The sequence below is a fragment of the Chlorocebus sabaeus genome, chromosome 17, assembly GCF_047675955.1.
Source record: "Chlorocebus sabaeus isolate Y175 chromosome 17, mChlSab1.0.hap1, whole genome shotgun sequence".
NCBI lineage: Eukaryota > Metazoa > Chordata > Mammalia > Primates > Cercopithecidae > Chlorocebus > Chlorocebus sabaeus.
In genome coordinates, this window is record NC_132920.1 from 501,632 (window position 1) to 517,541 (window position 15,910).

The 15,910-nt window shown below is 38.6% G+C and overlaps 1 protein-coding gene across 4 annotated transcripts in view; it reads right to left on the reverse strand.

The window, feature by feature from the left end:
- Positions 1-15,910, reverse strand: part of EXOC2 (exocyst complex component 2) — a 204,607-nt gene that overhangs the window by 151,932 nt on the left and 36,765 nt on the right. The window contains exon 1 of one of the 4 annotated variants that reach the window (XM_073005612.1): positions 1,262-1,386. The exons of the other annotated variants lie outside the window; for them this stretch is intronic. The gene's annotated coding sequence lies outside the window, so the exon portion shown is untranslated. Of the gene's footprint in view, positions 1-1,261; positions 1,387-15,910 lie in introns of those variants that run through there. 4 annotated transcript variants of the gene reach the window in all.

Consider the following 15,910-nt stretch of genomic DNA (forward strand, 5'->3'; position numbering starts at 1 on the left):
TCCTTGGAAAGCACAGTACCTGGCATACAGGAGGCAAGCAATAAATAATGAAATTTTGCCGGGCGCAGTGGCTCACGCCTGTAATCTCAGCACTTTGGGAGGCCAAGGAGGGCGGATCACGAGGTCAGGAGATCGAGACCAGCCTGACCAATGTGGTGAAACCCCGTCTTTACTAAAAATACAAAAATTAACTGGGCGTGGTGGTGCATGGCTGTAATCCCAGCTACTCAGGAGGCTGAGGCAGGAGAACTGCTTGAACCTGGGAGGCGGAGCTTGCAGTGAGCCGAGATTGCGCCACTGCCCTCCAGCCTGGGCGACAGAGTGAGACTCCGTCTCAAGTAATAACAATAATAATAATAATAATAATAATAATGATATTTTACTAATAAACCCCTGAGAACTCAAGCGCTCAGGGCTTCAGATGCCCCAGAAGGTGGGGTGAGACTCAGAGCAGAACAGTGAGACTTGCTGGTGGCCTGTATCTTTATGGACTAAACAGTGAGACTCCCGGGCCCCTGCCTCCATCCTTCACAGTCAGGAGAACAGAAGTTTAGTCTTTTAAGAAACCAAGCAAGAGCACCAGGACTTAGAGACCCCCAGCACAGCAGAGGTGTGGGAAACTGGGGGCAGGCTGACCAGGGATTTGGGGTGAACCTGTGCAGCAAGGCGTGGGACTCCTCGGGCTGCCTCCCTTCTCCTGCCCTCGCCACTGTGAGGTGTGTAAGCCCCTCCTGCCAATCCCACCCTGTCCACACAACTCAAGCATTATTCTCTGCAGAAACCGAAGAGTCCTAGGAAAGTAAGACCCAAAGATCCTGACACCTGAGTGTCTTCCCTGCAAAAAGGGAAGGGCCGCTTGTCCTCCTACCACCTGACGGAAAAGCCACTCACTGTAAACTGCCCACACACAAACTCAATCAAATCGGCTGTTAACAGCCTCACTCTAAAACACGGGAGCTACAGAGGCCGTGAGCAAAGCCTCCCCTCTGCCCTCTCAAGGGCTGCTGGAGATGAACGAGGCTGGTAACAGGAGCAAAGGGCAGACACGTTTCTTTAATGTGCATCAGCACAGGGGACTCGCAGGAGCATGGTCACCTCTCAAACCGGTGGGGCCCAGATGCTCACAGACCCTTCTTCAAAGGGAAAGGGAGGAGGGGTGAAATGTGGCCATTTGGAGGGGCAGTAAATAATTTTTAGGGGGAATAAATGGGTTCAATGCTCAGATGGCAGTTAATAAATAATTCTGAGAATTAAATAGGACCTGAGAACTGACAAAGTCCATCTGGGCTCCAGGTGCAGCGTTTGATTTTCAGTCTCTTTTTCTATGATGTGAGTTTTAATCTTCTCTGATTAATGAAATTTCAGGGAGGAAACTGAAGGCAAACGTGTTCTTCTTCGGTCAGTCTAGCTTCTCCGCAGGTAAGGGAACTTCAGACGCACAGCCTCACCCTGTGCTTCGGGGGAGAGAGGAGGGCTGCGGGGAGGGCTTGAGGCTGCTTCCTTCGTGCAGAATGTCAAAGCAACATATTTCAGGGTATCGTTTTCTGACCCCCAACACTGGACAGCCAAAGGCTATGAAGAAAGATATGTAAGACAAAGATGGAAGAAAGACAAGCAAGAAAAAAACACAGAACAAACATATTGCAGGTGTTGTACGGCCTGAATTATGCCCACCCACCTCACTCCAACACAGCCAAATTTCGTATTTTAAGCCTAGCCCCAGTACCCCAGAACGTGGCTGTATTCAAAAAGGGGGTCTTTAAAGAGGCAATCAAGGTGAAATGAGGTCCCATGGGTGGGTCCGAATCCAGTGTGACTGGTGTCCTTATGAGAAGTGTCCTTATTAGAAGAATTTGGACAGACACACAGAGGGAAGGACATATGAAGACTCGGGAGAAGACGCCGTCTACAAGCCAAGGAGAGAGGCCTAACACAGATCACTCCCTCACGGCCCTCAAAAGAAAACAACCCCATTGACTCCCTCATTTCAGACTTCTAGCTTCCAAAAGGGTGAGAAAATAAATGTACGTTGTTTAAGCCACTTAGTCTACCATACTTTGTTATAACAGCCCTAGCAAACTAACAACAGCAGGCACAGAAAAAAAAAACAAAACTTCAAAATCATTCTAAAGTTTGATCTTAAATTAATATCTAGAATTTTTTTTACCCCTAAAAGAACTAGATGCCATGAAAATAAATCAATCCAAGAATAAAAGCTCTTGAAATTTTCAAAAAGGTCCAAAGAAACATGACTTATATAGTAATGTAGTAACTGACCACCAGTTTAAACAAAATTGAAATAAGGCACAAAAGATGGGTGTGTGTTTGGGGGCAGGAAAGACAGGTAAACCAGGGAGTGACCATCTTTTATCTCACATAATGGGAGGCTGACAGCCAATGTCTAAAACCGACCAGCAAGAAATGGCAGATTAGAAGAATCCGGAAATGTTGCCGTGGATGGTAGGAGACATCGGAATGAGTCTGGGGTGTGTTATTTAATAGAGTATTTGACCTCTGTCCCTGGTTTCTGGGAACGAGAGTCTTAAATCCTTGGTGTTTTCCTGGCAATAGGAGTGTCTTTGTTATTCATGATCCTCTCAAACCACGCCATAGTACAGGCCAACAAGATGAATCAACAGCAGGATTGGCCATTCCAGAAAGACCACGGGATGAGAGGGTTAGGGTTTTGAGCAAAGCACCAGCAAACCAACCTCCTGTGGAGAGGCAGGGCTGGAGATTAAGTTCAATCCAACAAGATTTAATCAATCATGCCTACGTAACTTATTTAATACAAATAAAATGGTGAAACAACAAAAAAGGAAGTCCAGAAAAACATCATTCATCCAATAAACCCAATGAGACAACTCAAAGTTACTTTGAGTTCCTCTCCTGGCCTCTGGCACCACCTGAATCACATACTCAGAATCTTTTGTCTGAATCAAAAATCAACTATTCCTCTCAATCCTACTGTTCCCTCCTGTTGCTCTCCCACTTAAGACCTTCGTCTTCTCCCCTCAATGCTGCAACAGACGTATAGCTGGTAACTCTGCCCCATTATCTCTCCATTGCATTCCACCCTCAGCAAATGCCAGAGTTAGTTCTCTAAAATGTGGAGCTAATCAATATCCTCCCTACCTTTAAAATAATCTTCTATGAAATCCACTGCTCTGTGGTCTGCACAGCCCACAACCTCCTCCACATCGGTTCAAAGCCTGTCACAGCTAGACTTGTCAACATTGCCTACTTCATCTCCACCACTCCTCTCCTCTGACATTCCCCACAGGAGCCCATTCACCTCTTATGAACCTGCCACGTGCCTGTATTCATGTCATTCACCCTCTTTCCACTAAAGAGAAATCTCCAAGTTTATTAAATCTGTACCAATATTTCAAGTCAGTTTAGTCTCCCTGATCGCTCCTTCTATTAAACTTCTACTCCATAATTTTCACATTCACTGCGTTAAATTTCAGATGTTTTGTTTGTTTCTTCTTTGAAAACACATGTTTGATCAATTTTATATCCCCGCTCCTCAAGCTGTGGGATCTGACATGATCATGTCAGGACTGAACTGAGTTAGAGGATCCCTAGCTGGTGTCTGCTGGAGAGCTGCTTGCTTGGAGTGTGGGGAAAACTTCACACACACCTGGTATCAGGACTGTGTACTGAGTTAGTGGCTGTGTGAAAGCAGAAAGTAGGAAAAGCACTGGGATTTTTTCCTATCTCTTTATAAGCAAATAAGCAGATAACCGAAACGGACTCCAAGATGAACCAGACAGAAGAATTAGTAGATAAGAACTTAAAAGAGTCTATAACAAATGTTATTAAAATATATGTAATCATAATGAATAAATAGACGGCTATTCTAAACAGAGGAATTAAAATTATAAAATTATTTTTTAAAAAGAAACGCAATGCAAATTCTAGAACTGAAAGGTATACTATCTGAAATGAAAACTACACTGATTAGGCTGCACAGTAGGTGTAAGATATTTGAAGAAACAGTGAACATGATTATAGATCAATATAGTTATAGAAATACATTTATCTAAAGATATACAGTTCTTTAAAAGTACTGAAAGAAAAAAACTCCAAAATTAAAGTTGTAAAAGGCATTTTCAAGTTAAAAAAAAAAAGTTCATTGCAAACAAATCTGTACGACAAGAAATGCTGAAAGAAGTTCTTCAATCTGAAGGGGAAGTGATACCACAAAGCAATTTGGTAGGAGAGTTTGTAATTATGAATGGACAAATTCATCAGAAAGACATAACAATCAAAACTGCATGCATCTAATACAAGAGCTTCAAAACACATTAAATAAAAACTGATTGATAGGGAGAGATAAATATACAATCATAGTTTGAGGTTTTAATATTCCCTTTCAATATGAATAACAACTAGATTAAAAAAACAAACAAAAAACATAGAAGATATGAACAGTACTGTTGGTCATCCTGACCTGACATTTATAAAACTCCTTTTCAGGTGTCCCTGGAATGTTCACCAAGGTAGACCAGATGCTGGACCATAAAATAAGTCACAGGCAATTCCAAAGATGGAAATTCCAAAGACTACAAAGGAATTAAGTTAGCAATAGCAATACAATTAATATCCAGAAAAGTATCCAAGTATTTGGAAATTAATATACTTCTAAATAACCCAACATTCAAAGTAGAAATTAAGAGGGAAACAAAATATTTTGAAATGAATAAGAAACATACATCAAAATTTGTGGAATGCCACCAAAGCAGTAACTTAAAATCTTACATTAGAGAAAAAATATTTAAAATTAAGAATCTATGTTTCCACATTTAAAAAAAAAACTAGAAAAATAAGGGCTAAATAAACTCAAAGTAAAGAGGAGGGAAAGCAGGAAAAGGAAGCAGAATGACAGAAATAGGAAAAAAATAAACAGTGGAAAGCAATAACATAAGTAAAAAGAATCTGAAAAAAATTAAAGCCGAAAGTTCTTCACCAATAATTAATAAATTGATGTCTCAAAAAAACTCTCTAGAAATGAAACAAAAATTATCAATTTCAGTAATGAAAGAAGAGATAACCACAGATACTACAGACATTTAAATAGTAATAAAGAAAAAATTTATTAAATAGTAATAAAATAAATAAAGTAAGAAAGAAATAATGAACAGCTTTATGCCGATACATTTTACAACTTAGATGAACTAAATTCCTTGAAAGACAAGTTACCAAAACTAAACAAGATGAAATAGAAAATCTCAGTATCTTCAGAAAGATTAAATTAAATTCATTATCAAAACTTTCCTACAAAGAAAACTCAAACCTAGATGGCTTCACAGATGGATTCCATAAAACATTTAAGGAAGCAGAAATATCAAGCCTATATGAATTATTTCAAAAAGCAAAAGAGGAATACATCATGATCAAGCAGGGTTTATTCCAACCAAGCAAGGCCAGTTTTTCAAACATCAATCACTGTGAATTACCATATTAAAAGTAAAAGAAAAACCGTGTATTACCCTAAATAGATGTCAAAGAAGCCTTTGACAAAGTTCATGATTAAAAACTATTCATGATTACAAATTCTTAACAAACTAGGAGTAGAGAACATCTCCTCAATCTAATAAAGAACTATCTGAGTGGGGAGGATCACCTAACATCCCACTTAATGGTGAAATACAGAATGCTTTCCCCCTTTTGAACAGTAATATAGAAAAGATATCCCTCTTTCCTTGCCTATTCAACACTGTTCTAGAAGTTCTAGTGGTGCAATAGGGCGAATTAAAGAAATCAAAAGCAGAAAGACGGCAAATGATGAAGGAGATATCTATTTGCAGATAACATGATTGCTTATATAGAAAATCCTAAGAAATGTACTAAGCAACTAATAGCACTAATAGCTGAATTTAGCAAAGTCTTAGTATTCATGGTCAATATATAAAAATCAATTTTTATATATTTTAGTAGGACATGATTAGAAAATAAAATTTTTAAAATTCATTTTGAAAATACCACTATAAAACCAAATACCTAAAAATACACTTAACAAATGAAATGTACAAGACTTCTACATTAAAAACTACATATACTACAGAAATAAAATAAAGACCTAAATAAGTGAAGATCTATATCATGACCATGGATCAGAAGCCTCAATGTTGTTAAAGTATCAATTCTCCCCAAACTGATTTATAAACTCATGCAAACTTATATAGAGATACTGTCAAGGTCATTCTAAAATTCCAGTAGATATTCAAAGGATCTAGAAGAGCCAAACCAATTTTAGGAGGAGGAAAAAAGTTTTAACACAGTACATGACTTCGAGACTTATAACAAATCTACAGTAATCAAGGCAGTGTTGTTGACATTAGGAAAAACTAATGGATGAATGAAATAGACTAGAATCCAGAAACAAACACATACGACTATATGAGTTTTGACACGGCACCAAAGTAATTCAATGGGAAAGAAAAATATTTTAAATGGTGTTGGAAAAACTGGATAGCTACATAGAAAAAAAAAAAAGGAATGTTAACTGCAACCTCACATCACTTACAAAAAATTATTTCAAAATGGCTCATACACATAAAAACTAAAATTATAAACTCTAAAGAAGGTAACATAGGAGAGTATCTCCATTACCGGGGTGTAGCTAAAGACTTGTGTTCAATATGACAAACACAAGTACAATGAAAAATACTAAATTTTCTCACTTCATCCAAATTAAAATCTTCTGCTTATCAAGATAAAATAAATAGGCAACTACTGCCTGGAAGGAAATATTCACAATAGATACAAATGACAAAGGACTTTGTACAAACAACACATAAAGAACTTTTGAAATTTGATAACGAAGGAAGCAACCCATTTTTGTTTGTTTTTTTGAGCAAAAGATCTGAGGAGACTTAACAAAGGCAGATATACGAACTCAGTTTTTAACACGGTATGTGACAAAGAGGTGCACTGGTAGATTTCTGTGTGTGTGCAAGTGTGTATTTTCTAGCTTTGTACACTGAGAGAAGCTAGAAGCAACACTACAACAGTAGCAATTAGCATACCTAACTCCCAAATACCATTTTTCAGTAAAAGGAACCAGTGACCTTGGAGAAATGGCTGACTGCAGGCCAAGGACAAGACAAGCCTGAAGGATTCTGCTGGGCCAGTAAGGAAGTACGTGTCAAAAGGCCACAGAGCCGACTGAAGCGGTGCCCACTGTCCAGACCACACAATCTGAGCACTACAAATTAGTCTTTTCTTGACCTTGACATTTTCAAAGAGGGCAGGGGATTTTACGGAGCGCCTGTCAATCCATCCGGCTTTGTCGGCCGGTCCCTGCTGATGTGATCTGGGGTCTGTATTTTTCGCGGGGACCTCACAGATCCTGCTCGGTGATTCGTATCAAGAAACGCTCCTCATGTCTGTCTGTTTCAACTTTGGATTCGACAGTACGGTACCAGTATTTGATTTCCTGATTTTGGTAACTGTACTGTAATGTAAGAGAATGTCTTTATTTATTTATTTATTTGAGACGGAGTCTCGCTCTGTGGCCCAGGCTGGAGTGAGTGGCGCCATCTTGGCTCCCTGCAAGCTCCGCCCCCCGGGTTCCCGCCATTCTCCCGCCTCAGCCTCCCGAGGAGCTGGGCCCACAGGCGCCGCCACCGCGCCCGGCTAGTTTTTTGTGTTTTTAGTAGAGACGGGGTTTCACCGTGTTAGCCAGGATGGTCTCCATCTCCTGACCTCGTGATCCGCCCGCCTCGGCCTCCCAAAGTGCTGGGATTACAGGCGTGAGCCACCGCGCCCGGCCGAGAATGTCTTTATTCTTAATAACTACATACTAAAGTATTTAGGAGTCAAGGAATGATGCCACATCCCACTTTCAAGTGGTTCACAAAAACGTATGCAGACGGAGGGACAGAACGATACAGACATGGGGAAAAGGAAACAACTGGTGGGTGCGGTTAAAGGGCTTCCTGGAGCTGCTGTTCACCAGAATGAAGGAAGGAGGGGGTTTATAGGAGGTACTTTTGCTATTCTGGAAAGTTTTCTGTAAGTTTGAAGTTACAGTAAAATAAAAAGTTATCAAATATAATGCTTTGGTAATATTTTGAAATTAAACACAAACACATCCCATTAATATTATCCTGCTAAACAACCTATTAGGCTCATTGTTCCTGAAAGTTGAAAGATAAATATTTATTTTCACATTTGACAACAGCAAGATGCACTAATAAGCAATAAATAAACTGATACTACATGAACATACTAGGTAATTTAATAGTTTATATAAAATTATATGTTTTGGCAGTATTATTTTACTGGAATACACTATTCCTACCTCTTTAAACATGCTTCTAAACACAGACAAAAGTATGGAAAGCTTTTTTGCCAATGTGCTAGAAAACTATTATAAATTGATAAACATGAGATTTAGTATGGTAACATATTAATAAAAAATTATAGGAGAGCAAAGGCATATTTCAACACAAAGTTCTTTAACAACAGCTTCAATAAACAGACATCATGTTGCCCCAAGATACTAAAACACTGCAGGGAAAGCAAATATTAAGCAAAATGTGGGTAATCAACCCACCTCATTAATTAATGCTTACAAACCAATTTGTGAGAGGAAAATACTTTCCTCAATTGGCATGGAACATGAAGCTGCCACTGAGTGGTGATTTAATTATCTTCTTGACACGATTAAGCTATGTCCTCAGTATTATAGCACAAATTAAATAAGCATGTGGTTACAAGAGAGTACTTTCAGATTCTGGTCTAGATCACATAAAGAACCAAATTTTTCAGTAGAAATACACTGCTCTCCTTGTTTCCAGAAAAAGAGTAGTATGAAAACCTAATAAAAATAATTACCATTGACATTAATATTACTGAAAAGATGATTAGTAGAAATATCAGACTGTCAGAGATCCTTGGTGGTTTTGATTATCAGTAGGGCTGGCATTTCACAGAATCAGAGCTAAAGGAGACCTAACCCAGCTGGCATCTAGTCTCTTCACCTGAAGACACTGTAACCTAGAGATGTTGAGTGTCTTTTTCAAGAGCACACACCTGACGAGTTGTCAAACAGACCAGATCTTTGGTGTCCTGATTTGTAAGAGTCTAGTATCCTCTTCCTTCTATAACCACCATGTGTCCTATGAGGTCATTTGTGAATGTGACCGCTCACATTCTAAGAACCTTCATTGTTTCCCCAGTGACTGGGGCTCTGGCTCACTCTGGTGTGAAACATAACTGCAATTAGAATACCTCTGGTCTCAAAGAAAGCAAAACTAAAAAACTAGGGCAGGGCAATTCCAGTTTACTCCCACTATTTCAAATCCATTTTGAGGTCATTTACACAGGGCTCTTAATCTTAACTATGTTACCCTCAAAATCTGTCCAACTAAAAGTAATGTCTGGTAATAAAAGGTAAAGTCTGGGCCACCATGGATAGTCCTGAATCAAAAAGTCTGATCTATTTTCTTACTTATGACTCAAGAGTACATGTAGGTGTCTTCCAGACGCACAAAGCAGAGACAACTGAAAAGCCAGCATGCATTACACTGGTTCATTTGCAACAATCCTATTTCCTTCCCATGAAGAATTACCTACACATACCCAAACCAGAACAGACCATTATGCCAGGAAGACCTGTCATTTAATTTACAAATATAAGAACATACCTGCCTTTCACACTGCACTATGCATAGCACATACAGCAGTTCTTGCGACACAATATACACTCAGTAATTTGTGAACGAACTACAGGAAGAGATGTCTCCTCTCAACCTGCCTTCAGTTAAAGACATACTACATGGTAGTACGTTATGTTTGTTGATATGTTCTTATCAATAGGTAATGCTCTTATGTTTAAAATCACAAATGAATGAAACAATTTATTATCACTTTCAGGAAAGAGTCTAAGGCTTTAAGGAAACAGAATGCAGTTCCTGAATATTTTCAGTCTGACAACCCATGCCAGACGCCTTTGAGTTTAAAGGAACGCTCTAGTCTACAGCTGTCATTGTCTACAAATTTTCCTCACAAATATTCCAATTGTCATGAAACAATGACATAAAACATTTGTCCTAAGGTCTTTCTTATATAAATACGCTAAACAGAGGCCAACCAAAGTCTGACTTTGCCTGTCATAAACCTCATTTGTTTAACTAAAGCAATATACAGTCTTTTAACTTCATAGCCATTTAAGACAATTAAGAAAACACTAAGGAATAAAGTGAATAAGCCTATTCCAAAAGCACCTACCACAAACTTTTAAAAACTCTTCTTTTCTGTTTTTTTGAGACAAAGTATGGTTCTGTCAACCGGGCTGGAGTGCGGTGGTGTGACCACGGCTCACTGCAGCCTCAAATTCCTGGGCTCAAGCAAGCCTTCCACCTCAGACTTACAAGTAGCTGGGGCAACGGGCATGCACCACCATGCCTGCCTAATTTTTATATTTTCTTTTACAGAGGTAGGGTCTTGCTCTGTTGCCCAGGCTGGTCTTGAACTCCTAGGCTCAAGCAATCTGCCCGCTTCAGCCTCCCAACGTGCTGGGATTACAGGCATGAGCCACTGCACCAGGCCCTAACTCTTTTTTTTTAAGAGATGGAGCCTCATTGTGTTTCCCATGCTGGAGTGCCGTGGAAATTCACAGGTGCGATCGGGGTGCATTACTGCCTCCAACTTCTGGTTTCCAGTGATCCTCCTTCCTCAGCCTCCAGAGTAGCTGGAACTACAGGCCCGCACCACTATGCCTGGCCACAAACTAATTTTATCTTTGGAAAGCAGAGGGATAAAGAGGCAAAACAGCTATTATTACTCATGTAAGGAAAGTTAATGCAGATAATCAGGAACTTTTATTAGGTCAGACTCTGGCACAAGAAAACTAACAATATACAAAATACTAAATAATGCAAATGGGAAAATAATAAAGGCTGGGAGAATGGGAGTACTTACTGGGAATTTCACATATATACATAGGTATATAAGATGGGGTACAAATTATTACATACTGACTCCTAGCCTAAGAACCACAATACACACTTATGTACTATCCACTACCAAAGAGAGTTACGGGTTTGCTTGAAAACAAAAAATCATAATGCTGATGTGTTTCCAGACTCATGTTAATTCACCAAGTATTTCTCAAATGCCTGGACCCAAATGGGGACAACCGGAACCAGGAGGGTCCTTATAGAAATTAACGAGGGTAAGAGACACTTGTCTGATTTATTTTGATAGCAGCAATATATTCACTGAATAAATATACACTCAAGAGTAATTTGTTTTCAGCAGCAAAATTTTTAAAAAGTACAAGTCTGTCATATGAATAAGTCAGTTTAGCTTTCAGCAAATGGTATCTACTGGGACAATAAATTCTGGGTATAAGAAAGCACTTTAATACATTTTCCAATCATTTATTTTCTACAGATACAGTGAAACATAAAAGGCCTAGTGTTTTCTTGCTTCTCAGTAGTCTCCCTGTGAGAAACAATGGAAGATGCTTCAATGATTTGTAAACTTGAGGCTTTGACTTTTTTTAATGTAAGACTTTATTTTCACTGAATATCATTTTGTGTAGCAAATAAATTCCTTCCTGCCTACAAGAGCAAAGGACATCTTCAAACAAGGACAAAATGACAACACCCTTCCAAAAGGTTTGAGTTTTTTAAATTTAAATTTTATCTTTATAAATTAAGTTAAACATTCATATGGTACTCTAGATTTATTGTAATGAACAAAAGTATATCCAAGCTGTAAGTCTCTTGAAACATTTATGAAGAGTCTGGAGACTGGGGTCTAAACCGAGTTCTGGCATTAGGAAATAAAAACGCTTGTTGACTTTTACGCACTGTGAAACTTTTCTCATCTATCAACAAGATGATTGGATGAGATCAGCTCTAAGGCACTTCTGAGCTCTTGTTCCTATGAGAGTCCCTTACAAAGCTTTTAAATTCAGCAACTAATGCATGCCTATAGAAATAGGCACTCTCTAGTTTTTCATAATTAAACTAAAAACGATAATAATAGCATGCTATTCATTTTAAAATTTCTGTATTGTAAAATGTTTTTATTGTATAATTATACAATATTAGTTAAAACATTATATTTAGATCGTCTATTGATTTTTAATATTATAGGCAACATATCTCTGCAGATTAGGAAATAACCTAAGTAGAAGAATAAATTATCTTTTCCATTTTCAAAAGCTACATTACAAAACTAGGCTATAAAACTTTTGATAGATATTCCTTGTTAATGAATTACTAAAAGTAAACCATAATAATTCATCAAAGATTAAACTGTAAAATTATTTATGTTCTAAAACCATAAGATTTTTCATTTCTCTTGGTTTTATTAAGTATATAAAGACAAAGCAACAGAACTAGAGACAGACAACTGGAGGAAAGAAGAAGAGGAGAGAGTATGAAACCAGTAAAAAATATTTTTTATTATAGCTTGAAAATTTTCATTTAATTTTTCTAAAAAGGGAAAAAATTTGGAAGAGATGCCTGAAACAAACACGATAAGGAATTTCCGTTATATCAAAACCTGTAGATCTTACAACTTCCTCACTGTAGTAAGGCATGTGTTCTGCATTCTTTTCTTGCATTTAAAGTCTACAAAAGGCCAGGCGCAGTGGCTCATGCCTGTAATCCCAACACTTTGAGAGGCTGAGGTGGGCAGATAACTTGAGGTCAGGAGTTTGAGACCAGCCTGGCCAACATGGCGAAACCCCATCTCTAATAAAAATACAAAAATTATCCAGGCGTGATGGCGGGTGTCTGTAATCCCAGCTACTCGGGAAGCTGAAGCACGAGAATCACTTGAACCCGGGAGACTGAGGTTAGGGTCAGCTGAGATTGTGCCACTGTACTCCAGCCTGGGCAACAGAGCAAGACTCTGTCTCAAAAAAATAAATAAATAAAAATAATATAAAGTCTACAGAAGTGCTCATGAGGGCAGATTTTTTAAATGAACCAAAAAATGGCTTGATTAAAAATCTTCATGGCCGGGTGCGGTGGCTCACGCCTGTAATCCCAGCACTTTGGGAGGCCGAGGCAGGCGGATCACAAGGTCAGGAGCTCGAGACCATCCTGATGAACACGGGGAAACCCCGTCTCTACCAAAAAATACAAAAATTAGCTGGGTGTGGTGGTGCACACCTGAATCCCAGCTACTCAGGAGGCTGAGGCAGGAGAATTGCTTGAACCCAGGAGGCGGAGGTTGCAGTGAGCCAAGATCTGTACTGCACTCGGTCCTGGACGACAGAGTGAGACTCCATCTCAAAAAAAAATAAAAATAAAAAAAAACTTCGCAAACAGCTCTGAAAATGCTCACCAAATAAAATATTCACACATTTTTATATGTAACTCAGAAGATACAGTTTCAAAGAGCATACACTGTATCTCCAAAGTGGTTATTAATAATTTTTAAAGACTACTTCAGAAATACTTTCGAAAACAACTGTTTAAACTTCCCATAACTTTAATAGCATTAAATCAGAATCTAGTCCAAAAGAAACAGATCTTAATAAGCCAGAGGGTTCAAGTGACTTGCCTGGGTCTAACGTTTGTGTGTTCTTTCCACACCACCACAGGTGGAATTTAGAAATCATCAAAACAAAATAAATTAACACGTTTAAGAGTTTTATCACCAAATCTAGCAGGAAACTTTTCATTACTGATAAAATGTAGTCATGGGAATTTACTAACTATGCAAATATAAAAGTTGCCAAGTTAATGGCTTATCTTACTGCATAAGCCACCAAAAAAACTAAACTAAAATTTAGTATAAAAGAATATGAGCTACTCCTCTCCCTGAGACTGTTCATTACTATACCATCCTTTTATAACCCCTCTCTTCCTTTTTCTCAAAACAATGAAACATTAAGAATTATTTTCTAAGTAAAGTACTGGAATACTGGTGGGGCTGGGGATGGGGAAGGGAAGAGGATGAATGGAAACCTGATTTATCCAAAAATTACCCTTAAAGCAACATTTTGGTTAACATGAACTTGACTACAGTTTACCTCCTTTTATTGTGCTTCACTTTACTGTACTACTCAGATACTGCACTTTTCACAAATTGAAGGTTTGTGGCAACCCTGCATCAAGCAAGCCTATCAGTGACATTTTTCTAAAAGCATGTGCCACTCCATGTCTCTGTGTCACATTTGGTAATTCTGCATTATCTCAAACGTATTCATTATCACTCTGTCTGTCATGGTGATCTGTGATCATCTCTGTGTCACATTTGGTAATCCTGCATTATCTCAAACGTATTCATTATCACTCTGTCTGTCACGGTGATCTGTGATCATCTCTGTGTCACATTCTGGTAATCCTGCATTATCTCAAACGGATTCATTATCATTCTGTCTGTCACGGTGATCTGTGATCATGTCTGTGTCACATTTGGTAATCCTGCATTATCTCAAATGCATTCATTATCATTCTGTCTGTCACGGTGATATGTGATCATCTCTGTGTCACATTTGGTAATCCTGCATTATCTCAAACGCATTCATTATCACTCTGTCTGTCACGGTGATCTGTGATCATGTCTGTGTCACATTTGGTAATCCTGCACTATCTCAAACGTATTCATTATCATTCTGTCTGTCACGGTGATCTGTGATCATCTCTGTGTCACATTTGGTAATCCTGCATTATCTCAAACGTATTCATTATCATTCTGTCACAGTGATCTGTGATCATGTCTGTGTCACATTTGGTAATCCTGCATCATCTCAAACGTATTCATTATCATTCTGTCTGTCACGGTGATCTGTGATCATCTCTGTGTCACATTTGGTAATCCTGCATTATCTCAAACGTATTCATTATCATTCTGTCTGTCACGGTGATCTGTGATCATCTCTGTGTCACATTTGGTAATCCTGCATTATCTCAAATGCATTCATTATCATTCTGTCTGTCACGGTGATCTGTGATCATCTCTGTGTCACATTTGGTAATCCTGCATTATCTCAAACGTATTCATTATCACTCTGTCACGGTGATCTGTGATCATCTCTGTGTCACATCTGGTAATCCTGCATTATCTCAAACGGATTCATTATCACTCTGTCTGTCACGGTGATCTGTGATCATCTCTGTGTCACATTTGGTAATCCTGCATTATCTCAAACGTATTCATTATCACTCTGTCTGTCACGGTGATCTGTGATCATCTCTGTGTCACATTTGGTAATCCTGCATTATCTCAAACGGATTCATTATCATTCTGTCTGTCACGGTGATCTGTGATCATGTCTGTGTCACATTTGGTAATCCTGCATCATCTCAAACGTATTCATTATCATTCTGTCTGTCACGGTGATCTGTGATCATCTCTGTGTCACATTTGGTAATCCTGCATTATCTCAAACGCATTCATTATCACTCTGTCTGTCACGGTGATCTGTGATCATGTCTGTGTCACATTTGGTAATCCTGCATCATCTCAAACGTATTCATTATCATTCTGTCTGTCACGGTGATCTGTGATCATGTCTGTGTCACATTTGGTAATCCTGCATCATCTCAAACGTATTCATTATCATTCTGTCTGTCACGGTGATCTGTGATCATCTCTGTGTCACATTTGGTAATCCTGCATTATCTCAAATGTATTCATTATCATTCTGTCACAGTGATCTGTGATCATGTCTGTGTCACATTTGGTAATCCTGCACTATCTCAAACGTATTCATTATCATTCTGTCTGTCACGGTGATCTGTGATCATCTCTGTGTCACATTTGGTAATCCTGCATTATCTCAAATGTATTCATTATCATTCTGTCACAGTGATCTGTGATCATGTCTGTGTCACATTTGGTAATCCTGCATCATCTCAAACGTATTCATTATCATTCTGTCACGGTGATCTGTGATCATGTCTGTGTCACATTTGGTAATCCTGCA